This window comes from Giraffa tippelskirchi, chromosome 11 (assembly GCF_054371585.1).
Source record: "Giraffa tippelskirchi isolate mGirTip1 chromosome 11, T2T-mGirTip1v1.2.pri, whole genome shotgun sequence".
In the NCBI taxonomy this organism is placed as follows: domain Eukaryota; kingdom Metazoa; phylum Chordata; class Mammalia; order Artiodactyla; family Giraffidae; genus Giraffa; species Giraffa tippelskirchi.
The window spans coordinates 135,016,519-135,030,321 of NC_137285.1; the positions used below are offsets into that span (position 1 = coordinate 135,016,519).

General features: G+C 42.8%; 1 long non-coding RNA gene across 1 annotated transcript; it reads left to right on the plus strand.

Moving 5' to 3' along the window:
• The first annotated feature begins 120 nt into the window (after window positions 1–120).
• LOC145526299 (uncharacterized) lies at window positions 121–6,862 on the plus strand. Its single transcript, XR_014068833.1, has 4 exons — window positions 121–4,065; window positions 4,430–4,506; window positions 5,746–5,816; window positions 6,224–6,862. It is a non-coding gene; the product is annotated as an uncharacterized LOC145526299 (long non-coding RNA).
• Window positions 6,863–13,803: the final 6,941 nt, after the last annotated feature.

The following is a 13,803-nucleotide window of genomic DNA, read 5'->3' on the forward strand; positions in this document are numbered from 1 at the left end:
CCGCTCCCCCGCCACCGGCACAGGTTTGTTATGTAATCGACAGGAGAGCAGGAGAGCCCCGCCCACAGGGCGGCCCGATAGGCGGTTCCCCGGAAGGCTCCGCCTTCTGCCTTGCAGGCCAAGCGCGCGTGCCTCGCGATCTGGCTCACCCAAGCTGCTATAGCTCTGCAGGGTGCCCCTGTGCTCTCCCTTAGACCCCCCGGGCTCCCTCCTCCCATTCCGATCCCTAAACTTGCCTAGTCCGGGCCTCTTTGAGAGTTTATTACCAAATTTGATTGCGTCATTCTCGCCCCTCACGGGAAATTTTACATCCGCTATCCTTGAAGTGTGGCCTCAAATCTCACAGTAAGCTCTCTCTCTGCCTTTGGCCCCCAAATCCATTGTTTCTCTTCGTTTTCCGACCGAGAAATCCCTTGTTTCTCTCTTTAGCCTCCCTGGCCCGGCGTGTCGCTCACACACAGCCGGAGCCCTGTCCACTCTGTAGGGGGCATTGTCCACTCTGTAGGGGGCAGAGTTGGGAATCAACTAGAGGCGCCGGTGGAAGGCCCTTCTTCCAAACTAAGGAAATGGTCATCGAGGGCATAATTTTAACCCCCTCCCAAGTAAAAGGTGCATAGGGTCTGAATCTATTTGGTGCTCTCAATTTGGTCATCACGGTTGTTTTTCAACTTTTTAGGGCAATGCAAGTGTATAATAATTTTTTTTTTTTTTTGCCAAGATTTATTTTCAGAGGGTTAAGTACTTCAAATGTGAAGGAGGGTTGTGGCCTCAATGGGCTTGGTTGAAGCACTGATGGTCACTCTAGCTTAGATAAGAAGGTATTAAAGTGGAGATGGGAGATATGTCCTGGACTGTGAGCTAAGGAATAGATCACTTAGCAGATTTCTTCTTTTCTGTTTCTTTTCCAATGCAATGTGGTGTAAAGAGCTTCAGGGAGTCCAGTCAGACCTGGACTTCATACATCTGTTGTTTACTAGAAGTGGAATGGTGAGCTCGTTCGTTATGCCTAAGCTCTATGAGCCTATTTTCATGCGTGCATGCTCAGTGGCTTCAGTCGTGTCCAAGTTTTTGCGACCCTATGGACTGCAACCAGCCTCGCTCCTCTGTCCATGGGATTCTCCAGGCAAGAATACTTGAGCAGGTTGCCATGGGGGGAATCTTCCTTTCCGGGGATCTTGCATCTCCTGCAGGCAGATTCTTTACTGCCGTGTCACTAGGAAAGCCCATGTAACTGTTTGCTGCTGCTAAGTCGCTTCAGTCGTGTCTGACTCTGTGCAACCCCATAGACGGCAGCCCACCAGGCTCCGCTGTCCCTGGGATTCTCCAGGCAAGAATACTGGAGTGGGTTGCCATTTCCTTCTCCAGTGCATGAAAGGGAAAAGTGAAAGTGAAGTCACTCAGTCGTGTCCAACTCTTAGCGACCCCATGGACTGTAGCCTACCAGGCTCATCCCTCCATGGGATTTTCCAGGCAAGAGTACTGTTTACTCAGCTCTAAAACCGTCTGTCCCCTAAAGTGGTTTATGGATGCCCATAAAGGTTTGCGTAAACGCCTGGCTAGATATTAAAAAATGTTACTTTTTTAACAACCTGTACAAGCCTGTACACATATCCATCACCAAGTTTTACAAAATTTGTCACATTCTGGAGAAAGTTTCCTACTATTTGGAAAAGTGGAAATGATTCTACCCTTCCCATCCCACCTACCCACCTCCAACAACAAAATACTCCATTTCCTCAATTCACCATACCATTTAGTCAGTTCAGTTGCTCAGTCATGTCCAACTCTTTGCAACCCCACACACTGCAGCACACCAGGCTTCCCTATCACCAACTCCCGGAGCTTGCTCAAACTCATGTCCATCAAGTCGGTGATGCCATCTAGCCATCTATCTCATCCTCTGTTGTCCCCTTCTCCTCCTGCCTTCTATCTTTCCCCGCATCAAGGTATTTTCTAATGAGTCGGTTCTTCCCATCAGGTGGCCAAAGAATTGAAGCTTCAGCATCAGTCCTTCCAATGAATATTCAGGGTTGATTTCTTTTAGGATTGACTGGTTTGATCTCCTTGCAGACCAAGGGACTCTCAAGAGTCTTCTCCAACACCACAGTTCAAAAGCATCAATACTTCAGCACTCAGTTTTCTTTATTGTCTGACATTCACATCCATACATGACTACTGGAAAAACCATAGCCTTTTTCTCTATACAGACTTTTGTTGGGAAAGTAATGTCTCTACTTTTTAATATGCTGTCTAGGTTTGTCATAGCTTTTCTTCCAAGGAGCAAGTGTCTTTTAATTTCATGGCTGTTGTCACCATCTGCAGTGATTTTGGAGCCCAAGTAAGTCAAATCTCTCACTGTTTCTATTGTTTTCCCATCTGTTTGCCATGAAGTGATGGGACCGGATGCCATGGTCTTCATTTTTTGAATGTTGAGTTTTAAACCAGCTTTCTCACTTTCCTCTTTCACCTTCGTCAGAAGGCTCTTTAGTTCTTCACTTTCTGCCATAAGGGTGGTGTCATCTGCATATCTGAGGTTATTGATATTTCTCCCAGCAATCTTGATTCCAGCTTGTGCTTCATCCAGCCTGGCATTTCGCATGATGTACTCTGCATATAAGTTAAGTAAGCAGGGTGACAATATACAGCCTTGACATACTCTTTTCCCAATTTGGAACCAGCCCATTGTTCCATGTCCAGTTCTAACTGTTGCTTCTTGACCTGCACACAGGTTTCACAGGAGGCAGGTCAGGTGGCCTGGTATTCCCACCTCTAAGAATTTTCCACAGTTTGTTGTGATCCACACAGTCAAAGGCTTTAGCGTAATCAATGAAGTAGAAATAGATGTTTTTCTGGAATTCTCTTGCTTTGTCTATGATCCAATGGATGTTGGCAACCATACCATTTGTGCCTTATAATTATGGTTTTGTCTAATATTTATAACCCCTTTCCTCCCCCACTTGCACTGTATTAATTGTGTTTTTTATTTTCTGTATCTTATGATGTTTTGACATCCTAAAAATCTTGCTGACTAGATACAGACTGACCTCCCAGGGCTAGCTAGTTTCTAAAGATAACAAACAACTTGGACGCACCTCTCATATGCAAGCCAACCACCCCCTTTATCTAACTCTCACACACAAGGCCACTATTTCCCCTGCCCTGTGTCATCTCAGGGTCAGATACCAGGCAATGAGAGAACACCCCAATTGTCCGAAGACCCCCATTTATTGTTCAGATCAGCCAGTCCCAAGCTGTTTGTCCTGGGTCAGGAAGATCCCCTCGAGAAGGAAGTGGCTCCTCATTTCAGTATTCTCACCTAGAGAATTCCATGGACAGAGGAGCCTGGCAGGCTACAGTCATGGGGTCACAGAGTCAGACACGACTGAGCAACTAACACTTTCACTTTTACTTTTCAAGCTGTTTACTCTGCGCTGCCCAATGCAAACTCAGATAAAGGCTCTGGCCTAAATTTGCCTCTTACTCCTGCTTCTGCCTCCTGACCCAAACCTGATGCTTCCATGGGGACCCTTCATGGCATGATGTGCCCCTTTCTCTAGGGAAATGTAATTAAAAAAAAAAAAAAACTTCTTTCCATGGCATTGACCTTGTCATGGTGTCACTCAGTCACCTCCATAAACTGAAATCCCACAGGTACAAATGAGAGACCCACCCAGCAAAAACCAAAACTGAAGCAAACAAACAAAAAACCCTTGTGCTTACATGTCTATACTTCCAAACTATTTATGCACATATTTAGAGCATTTACTGAGTTGGATTCAGGTCAGTTTTTCCCTGTCTGTCTCTCTTGTTCTTAGTCGCTCAGTCATGTCTGACTCTTTGTGACCCCATGAACAGTAGCCTGCCAGGCTCTTCTGTCCATGGAGATTCTCCAGCAAGAATACAGGAGTCAGTTGCTACATACCAGGCTGTAAACTCTGTCTTTTACATCCTTGTTACCCAGGGTCTAATATGACATTCAATAAGTAGAAAGTTTAAATTTAGGTTGAATGGATGAAGACAGAACTCTCATTTCTATTTACAAGAGAACCGTACCTGTTGATATAGGTAAAGTTTGTAAAGGCATTTGATCCTAATTCATGTTTGTGTCTATTTCTCCCTCCATTGGGCTACTTGTTTTAAATCTAAAAGCTGGTAGGAGTTTCATGCATGTCCAGTCACTTCAGTCATGTCTGACTGTTCACAACCCTATGGACTGTAGCCTACCAGGCTCCTCTGTCCACGGGAGTTTCTGGGGAAGAATACTGGAGGAGGTTGCCATTTCCTCCTCCAGGGGATCTTTCCAACCCAGGGATGGAACCTATGTCTCCTGCATTGGCAGGCAGATTCTTTACCATTGAGCTATCTGGGAAGCCTAGTTGGAGTTTCAAGTAGACTGTATTTGCTTCTGCTATCCTATTGCATTTTCCAGCTTTTTGGACTTGGTCTAGTTATGACCTAATGAGAAGACCAAAAGTGTGAAGTTACTCCGTCATAGCTAGGATTAAGGTGAGGTAAGAGATGTACTCACCTGGGACACAAAATTCAAGGGAGTACAAAAAAAAAAAAAAAAACCCTCAGTAATCAAGATGAGTAATATTTTAATGCAATAGTTTTTTTAAAAAAATGCAAAAAGCCCATGGTGAACAAAATAACAAAATCTTAGACAAAAATGGGATCCCACAATGCTGTGCAAGCCATATTGGATCCTAAGCCAAAAGGAAAAAAAACAAACAGGCACTTAAATATATGTTTTTATGACTTTTCAAATGGTTATTGTTTTTTCCTAGAAGGCCAGAAGGGAGTGTTCAGGTAGAGGACTTGCTTCCTCTATGTAGCAAGGCTCAGAGCTCCTGCCATACTTGGGTGGGGGTACCATCAGGTTGCCGGCCCCTTCTGTGATCCCCGGGAAGTGACCTCAGCCCAGACTCCATTTTTCTCCCCAGCATGGTAGGAAGCAGGTCGAGGAGGTTGGGGGGAGTAATGCAGGTGAGCGGTCCCCAGGATTCCTGGGCTGTGGCTTCCTGTCACCCCCCATACCCCAGTCATGGCTGGAAAGGTGTGGGAAGAAGGAGCTTGGCTATCTGGGTCCCCTGGACTAAGGTCAAGGGTGAGGGCTCCATAGCCTTTGTGCCTGGGTAGGAGAGACAGTCACTCCGAGTCTGCTAATGGTTTGGGAAGCTAGTCTCTAAAGGGCATGGAAGGATTTCACCAAAATAGCATTTGCTTGCCATTAATATTCCTGTGGTACATCAGAAGGCACAAGATTCTGAAAGAAGAGTTCATAGAAAAAAAGAGATTTGTCTATTCTCTCAGGAATAGAGATAGATAATGCCTGAGAAATAAATACACTCACATGTTCTCTTTAAAAGCCCAATGTCACCTTGATTAGTGGCAAATAGTTCTTAGTGCACAATACCCTACCTCCTTACACGTAGTTACACTTTAGCTTCATCGCTCCCTGGTGGCTCAGACGGTAAAGAAACTGCCTGTAATATGGGAAAGGTGAGTTCAATCCCTGGGTTGAGAGGATCCCCTGGAAAAGGGAATGGCTACCCACTCTAGGATTCTTGCCTGGAGAATTCCATGGACAGAGGAGCCTGACGGGCTACAGTCCATAGGGTTGCAAAGAGTCTGACACGACTGAATAACTGATACTTTCTTTCACTAGCTTCATTGGCTGCAAGGTTCCCATTGGCTGTTTCGGTAAGTCCTCCAGACATGCATTCATTCCTTATTACTTGCCAGGACCTAGGCTCAGGATTACAGGGATCAAGACACGGTGCTGTTCCTGCTTGGATGCAATCACTCTTTAGAAGGTGAGAGATACACTTCTTGTTTGCTTGGGGAGAAACAAATCCACATGGCCCTGGAGTCTCATTTTCTCCCTCATTTTCAGGGGTTAGCAACTAGCTGCATCAGCAGATCTGAGTTTGCTGGGAGGCAGAACAGACAGTCACCAGATATTGAGTTTTAGAGGCTCTTGCTAAATGCTGTAAATGGTGGCCTCACATGTCCCATGCCCCCCCACCCCCCATATGTAAAGCATCATCGTTTAGGGTCCCTCTGTATTGACCATTCTCTGGGATGTGTCCAGTCTTCTGCCCAGCCTAGATGCACCTCCCAGTGGGACAGTGAAAGCTGTGAACTGAGATGGGGAGAGAGATGGGAGTGGGCGTGGAAGTAGGGCATTTTTGTGTACTTTCCTCCTTTTCTCTGCTTGTAGACCCATACCAACATTCCGTGTTTATACTGCATGGCCTTGGTGGTGTGTGTCCTGGGCCCATGAACAGTCGCTGCTGGAGGTAACCTGGAGGTCACACACTGCTTTGTCTCATGCTAAGTGTTTGCGGAAAAGGCCGTGACCAATTGGGCCTCTCAGACGGGAAATGTGCTCAGGAAGTTCTCAGGGGGTCCGGTCAGGTTGTAGGGCAGGCCTGGAACTGGACCGTGCAAGCGTTGTTGTCAGCTCTTCTAATGGTGGTGAGGCAGGCCTGGCATTGGGAGCCCAGGAGATGAGGGGGTGGGAAGACCAGGATGGAACTACCAGTCACCAGCTCCCCCAAACGAGTGCGTCATCCAGAAAAAAAAACAAAAACAAAACCCAGGTGAAAGGCTGCTGGTGACTGGTGAAAAGGAGGCCTGCCTCTGTGGAGCTCAGGAAAATTCAAGAGCATGCTCATGCTTCATGGCTGAAAGCAGGGAGAAGAATGTAATTACAGGGTGGTAGGGAGATTAGGGGCTGCCACTGCTGCTCAGAAAGGCATCCAGCCTGATGAGCCGATGCAAAAATATGGAATGGATTTAGCTGTTTCTGTGGCACAAACACAGGAAAACCCATCGCTAATAAACCTAGGTTTAAACGTACGATTCTAGCAGTCATATGAATGAGGTTCTGGGATTTGGTCCCCTTCTCCTCTCATGGGCAAGACTTTCAATATTCCTGAATTTGCTAAAACATACGTGTGTTGTTTTGTTTTGTCTGGAACACGCTTCTCATTTTCTTGCAGCCTGTGTAATCAGTGTGAACTTTCTGGATGCACGGTGAATGGATCTGCCTGTTGAACACATTTGAGGTGTCCCCTTTTGGTGGCTTCTAAAACAGTGAATATTAAGGGTGAATGGTCTGTAATCCCATAGTTTCCCAAGACTGCATCATGGAAACAATGGCTTCTCCCAGGGTCAAAGAAAATGCAGTGTTCTCATACAAGATGTTATACAGTTCAGGGTGCCAGATAACACCATCCACCAATTCAGTAGCCTGTAGGCTGAGGGAGACACGGTGTTTGGAGTCCTTCTGTGTCCTTTTGAGGCTTATGCAGGTCAGCTTGTGCGCTGTTTTCCTGTAGCGCCTGCTGCTGCTGCTAAGTCACCTCAGTCGTGTCCGACTCTGTGCAACCGCATAGACGGCAGCCCACTAGGATCCCCCGTCCCTGGGATTCTCCAGGCAAGAACACGGAATGGGTTGCCATTTCCTTCTCCAATGCATGAAAGTGAAAAGTGAAAGTGAAGTCGCTCAGTCGTGTCCCACTCTTAGCGACCTAATGGACTGCAGCCTACCAGGCTCCTCCATCCATGGGATTTTCCAGGCAAGAGTACTGGAGTGGGGTGCCTTTGCCTTCTCCGGTAGTGCCTGAAAGACATCATAAGAGTGGCTGAACCAGTGGGATGCTTGGTATGCGGGCTTGGATGGGCCAATACTTTTTTTAGGGGGTAGGTGATACTCTCCAAGAAGAAGGGAAAATTCAGCCTCTGATCTCTGCTCATCTCTGTGCCCTGAGAGGCTGACCTCTATGGACTCCTTCATCTGGGTTCCCCTGTCATCTGGCTTCTGGTCAGCAACTGGGGAAAAGGGGAGAAAGGAGGAACTAGGATATTTAGTCTCCCCCAGCTGGAGTTTCGATTGTAATTGTGTTTTCCTGTATACGCCCAAACTCATCAAAATGTATATAGTAAATATGTGAAACTTTTGGTATATATCAACTAAATGTCAATAGAGCTGTATAAGAGGGGGAAAAAGAAAAGAAATGGTCATAGGACCTTCCTGGGAGCTTCCTGTGTGGCTAGCAGCCATAGGAATGGAGGCCTAACCTCTGATTGGCCTATTTTGGAAACAACACTCTCTACACATAGGAATTTCACTACAGCCTTTATATACCAGATAAGCAACCACTCTTGGGGAGGGGGCACCTGGGGCAAGAAGCCTGGAAAGTGATCCAGTCATCAGGGAAGCAAACCTTTGCTGGAGGCCTCCTCCTATCTCCTTCAGACCCATGGACTCACAGATGTCAAGGTTCAGTCTCACAACAATTTGGAGAGTGTGGATATGGGGCTCTACTTTCTCATCAGCCAAGTCTACAAGGACTTCCTTCTGTTGTCCAGCCTGAAACTAGCCCATTCTGGAAAAACACGATGGTCACTGAAAGGACAATGACTCTGCCACCTGACATTCTTACCTTGCACTGGGTCCTGAACCATCTGAACTAGAATATCCAGCAAATGCTGCAGTGATATGTATGAAGATGGTCCCTCTAGCCAGGGCCCAAGCCTGGTTCCTGATGCCTTAGCCAAATTCAGAAACAGGTTACTGCCCACCCATTAAACTCAGAGAGACCAACTTACTGTTCAGCCTAAGCAGTTAGCTCTCTGGTGTCTTTTTTGACAAGACTTCCATATAATGAAAAAGCATGGTTCACTGATGAAATAGCTTGCTTCTGAGATGGGCAAACCCCATGGAATGTCACAGCCATAAAATCACAGAGGCCCACAGCACTAGGCATGCTGAACAGTGGGTTAAACTTCAGATGCCATTTTTGGCTGCAGAGCACACTGTCCACAGGCACGGAAGAGCAACAAAATGTAGAGGAAAATAACCTACTTAAAAAGACTGATGAAGCATGTATGGGCCTCATGTCTATCTACATCAGCTCACTGAGTCTGTGCTCTAACCCATGACACTAATGAAACGATCAAAAGGATGGGGATACCCAACTGGAAATTCTTAGGACAAAAATACTGTTACCGAAAAAAGCCTTGTGTTCTTTGCCCACTCTGCCTGTCTGTCCAGTGATGACCTGGTGGTCTCTGCAAGCCTGACCAGTTCAGCTGTCTTGGGCTGTTTGTAAGTTGCTTGTGTAAGTCCTGTGTTTCCTTTCATTTACAATGAATCTGTGTTTCATTTACACTGTAAGATAGTCTCTACAGTGGTCACATCCAGCTTGGTTTGCTCTTTTGTCCACTGAACATCCATTACTGACAAAACACACTCTTACTTTGTGAGCTGGTGTGCTGACACGTACTAGCTGTCACTGATTGGCTCAGTTTCAGAAGCTTAGGGGCTCTCTGGGGTTTGCTGACTTTCCAAAGTGTGGGGTGTTGCAGCGAGGCTGTCACTGATTGGTGGATTTGAAGAACACAAGTTATCTTGTGACTGTTCAGTGGGCAAAAGAACAAAGTTAATTAACTTGATTGTGGGACTCCTTCCGCAACGTATGAGTGTATCAAATCTTTGTGTCGTCCACTTAAAATAACTACAGTTTTGTCACTCATACCTCAAAAAGCTGAAAAAATAAAATAGGAAAGATAATAAAAAGGAAAATACAAATATAATAAAATATGAATGTATCATATTTTACTTAGTCTCCTATTATGAGAAATTTAGAAAATCTCCAAATTTATTATAATGGCATTTTGATAAATATCATTGTACATTCATTTTTGTGAATTGTTTCAATTATACTCATAGCATAAATCTTAGGTTTGGAATTGCTGGGTCAAATTTGCAAACTTTTTAAGAGTTTGTCATGTATTTCTAAAGGGCTCTCAAAATAGGCTACAGAAAAAACTTTGAGTTCTAGATATAGAAGCAGTACAGACCCATATTCCCTGACCCTAATATAGTAAAATCAGAAACGAATAATAAATGTATATTCTCAAAGCCCCACCAGTTGGCCTCAGAAAGCAAATAAATAAAAACATCCTTTAAAAACCTCATCAGTCAAAGAAATTAAAGCAGATGTTATAGAATTATTTGACAATAATGACAACCAGAAGGGCATATAATAATTTTTTAAAATTTTTCTGCCAAAACTTTACCTAGAAGCAAACTAAAAACGTTAAATATTTTCTGTATTAGACAAGGAAGGAAAATAGATATACAAATCATTCCACTCAAGCTGTAGAAGAACAAATACATTTAGGGAAGCCAGATATGTATAAATTAAGGAAAAGTCTGATGGACAGAATTAGGAACAGAAAATAGTGGAATTGACATTTAGGTTCCATATCTTGCTTTATGTATGTGTAACTGTTGGTGCATTTCTATGTGTATGTATTCACATGTGCTCAAAGGAGCAAGGACACCATAAAACTTTACCACATTTTGCTGACAGTTCAGAAGGTAAGAGAAACCTCACCCTAGCTGACACTTGCAGTGGGATTAACTGGGATGATGTCAGTGTCAGCAGAGTGTCATGAAGGCACAGATGTGGAAGTGACTAATCTAGTGGTGGGCAGGTCAGTGAAGAAAAGCGTCCCACAGAATGTGACAGCTGAGCTGAACATCGTGGGATGGGTTGGATTTTGCCAAGTAAAATGCTTGCAGAGAGAAAATGGAGCCTGGGTGTGAAAATGTTTTCAAGGTGCCTGAATTTTTTCCATGCCTAATCAGTCTGAGACATTCATGGGATTATTAACTATGCAGCCTTATCATTTTTAATGATATGCTTTCTTTTAAAGCTGTAATTCTTTTGATTCAGGTAATCTATTTTTAGAGTCTGCTTTATATTACTAGTAATTATGGCAGAAAATGAACTTCATAGAGATTAAATGTCTTTACTTCTTATCTGTACTTAGCTGAGGATGTTAGCATGCAGAGCTATATTCAAAACTTGCTTTACCTGATGAAAAGGATATATTGCAAGGATTTAAGTGTGGTCAAGGAATGGAGTGTCTGTTAAACCATATGGAAATCTTTTCATTAATTTTACATTGTTAGGAATTTGTCTCTAGGGTATCCCATGACTAAGTTCTAGCATTTTGTACACTAAGTATGCAATAGGAAAAATAAGCTATGTAAAACTTTTTTTCCCAGAAAGATACACTTTTTATTGTCCTTGTTATTATGAGTTTTTTAAAAACTCAGACATGATAAATTCAGTTGACTTACTTTTCAGGGAAAATAAACAATGTTACCATGGTTGTATGTGTGTAAAATCAGGGAGAAAGGTGTAAAAAGATAAACATTTTTTTAAGTGACTGTTAATACTGCTTCCCTGGGGATAGATACAAGGATGGTGTGGAAAAGGTGAGTAAGGAAAATGAGAGGGAATGAAGGGAGATGATTATTTTATTTTGTTTTTTACATTTGTATTGTCTTGTTGTTATTAATACAATGCTAGTGCCCAGACATTTGGTCCAACATTATTCTGGATGTGTCTGTGAGGGTATTTCTGGATGAGATTAGCATCTGAATTAGTAGACTGAGACATCTATGAAATCCCCACAGCTAATACCACACTTAACAGAGAAAGACTGAAAGCTTTTACCTGTAGTATCAGGAATAAGACAAAATGTCTGCTCTCATCACTTCTATTTAATATTTACTGAGGATTCCAGTCAGGGCAATTAAACAAGAATAGGAATAAAAGGCATCTAGGTTGGAAAGGAAGAAGTAAAACTGTATTTGCATTTGATGTGATTTTGTTTGTAGAAAATCCTAAGGAATACACACAGAGACAAATACTGTAGCTAATAAACAGTTTCAACAAAGTGAAAGAATACATGATCAATATACAAAAATTCACTGCATCCCTATGTATTAACAATGGACAATCCAAAATGAAAGATAAAACAATCCAATTTACAATAGCATCAAAAATAATAAAATACATAGGAATAAATTCAACAAAAGTACAAGACTTGCATGCTAAAAATTCAAAAACACCATCAAAAGATATTAGAGAAGACCTTAATAAGTGTAAATTTATTGTTAAGATGGCAGTTCTTTCCAAACTGATCTATAAAGTCAGTCCAATCTCTATCAAAATCCTAGATGGTTTCTTTGGAGAAATTGATAAGCTGATCCTAAAATTCATATGAAAATGCAAGCGACTCAGAATACCAATATAATCTTGAGAAAGAAAATAAAGTTGGAGGACTCAAATATCCTGATTTCAAAACTTGCTGGAAAGCTATAGCAATCATGAGAATTTAGAATAAGGAGAATTATATAGATCAATAGAATAAAATTGAGTCTAAAAACAAACCTGTACATTTGTCAGTTGACTTTCAATAAGGATGTTAAGACAACAGTGAAGAGAGAATAATATTTTCAATAGATAAGGGCTGGAACAACTGGATAATCACATACAAAAGAATGAGATTGAATCCTTATACAAAAATTAATTCCAAATGAGTCAATGACCTAAATTAGAGCTAAAACCATAAAACTCTTATAAGATAGCATGCAGGTAAATCTTAACGACCTTGGCAGTGGATTCTTAGACATCACACCAAAACATGAACAAAAGAAAAAAAAGAGATAAACTAAACTTCATCGAAATTGAAAACTTTTGTGTTTTAATAGACCCTATCAAGAACATGAAAAGACAACCGATATAATGGGAGAAAATGTTTGCAAATATATATATCTGATAAGGGACTTGTAATACTATATATAATTATAGTGCATACTATTTATGTACAGTATATATAAAGGATACCTAAACTCAACAATAAAAAGACAAATAACCCAATTAAAAACTGAGTAAAGCATTTGAAAAGACATTTCTCCAAAGAAGATAGATAAATGGCCAATAAGCATATGGAAAGACATTCAACGCTGTTCAGTTCAGTTCAGTCACTCAGTCGTGTCTGACTCCTTGCGACCCCATGAACCGCAGCACGCCAGGCCTCCCTGTCCATCACCAACTCCCAGAGTCCACCCAAACCCATGTCCATCGAGTCGATGATGCCATCCAACCATCTCATCCTCTGTCATCCCCTTTTCTTCCTGCCCTCAATCTTTCCCAGCATCAGGGTCTTTTTAAATGAGTCAGCTCTTCGCATCAGGTGGCCAGAGTATTGGGAGTTTCAACGTTGTTAGTCATCAGGAAAATGCAAATCAAAAACACAATAAGATATCACTTCACATCCACCACGACAGCTATAATAAAAGAGATAGACAATAACGAATGTTGATGAGAGTGTGCAGAAATTGGAAACTCCATATATTGCTGGTGGGAATGTAAAATTGTTCAGTCACATTTTTTGATAAAAAATTGAAAATAACTTTACATGTTGATACTTATGACAGTTCAGTTCAGTTGCTCAGTCGTGTCCGACTCTTTGCGACCCCATGAACCGCAGCACACCAGGCCTCCCTATCCATCATCAACTGCCGGAGTCCACCCAAACCCATGTCCATTGAGTTGGTGATGCCATCCAACCATCTCATCCTCTGTCATCCCCTTCTTCTCCTGTCCTCAATCTTTCCCAGCATCAGGATCTTTTCCACTGAGTCAGCTCTTCGCATCAGGTGGCCAAAGTATTGGAGTTTCAGCTTCAACATCAGCCCTTCCAGTGAACACCCAGGACTGATCTCCTTTAGGATGGACTGGTTGGATCTCCTTGCAGTCCAAGGGACTCTCAAGACTTATGACATGACTAGTATAAATATGTCCAAATTAAAATTGTATTAAGGACCAAGCAGATAATGACTGGCTTATATACGATAGTAAGAGTTCCTTCAAAAGATGGGTCCTAGTGCTGGCCTAAGACCCCTCAGTTTGGCAGTTCCTCAAAAGT